The sequence below is a fragment of the Penaeus monodon genome, chromosome 21 (genome assembly GCF_015228065.2).
Source record: "Penaeus monodon isolate SGIC_2016 chromosome 21, NSTDA_Pmon_1, whole genome shotgun sequence".
NCBI classification, from domain to species: domain Eukaryota; kingdom Metazoa; phylum Arthropoda; class Malacostraca; order Decapoda; family Penaeidae; genus Penaeus; species Penaeus monodon.
In genome coordinates, this window is record NC_051406.1 from 40,643,245 (window position 1) to 40,643,463 (window position 219).

Below are 219 nucleotides of genomic sequence, written 5' to 3' on the forward strand. Positions count from 1 at the left end.
AAAAAACCCCAAGAGAATAGAGGAAATTTAATTAGAGATATCAAGTCCAAGAAACAAGCAAGGTACTCCCAGTATATAAGGCTCTGTCTTCACAACTGCAACCTGTACATGCAACGTAGCATAGTGACAGGCAACAACCTCTGGATTAATACGTCGTAAAACCTGATAACCTTCAAACATCTCCCACGGACTGATTATGTAACTGGATAAGCGTTGTTG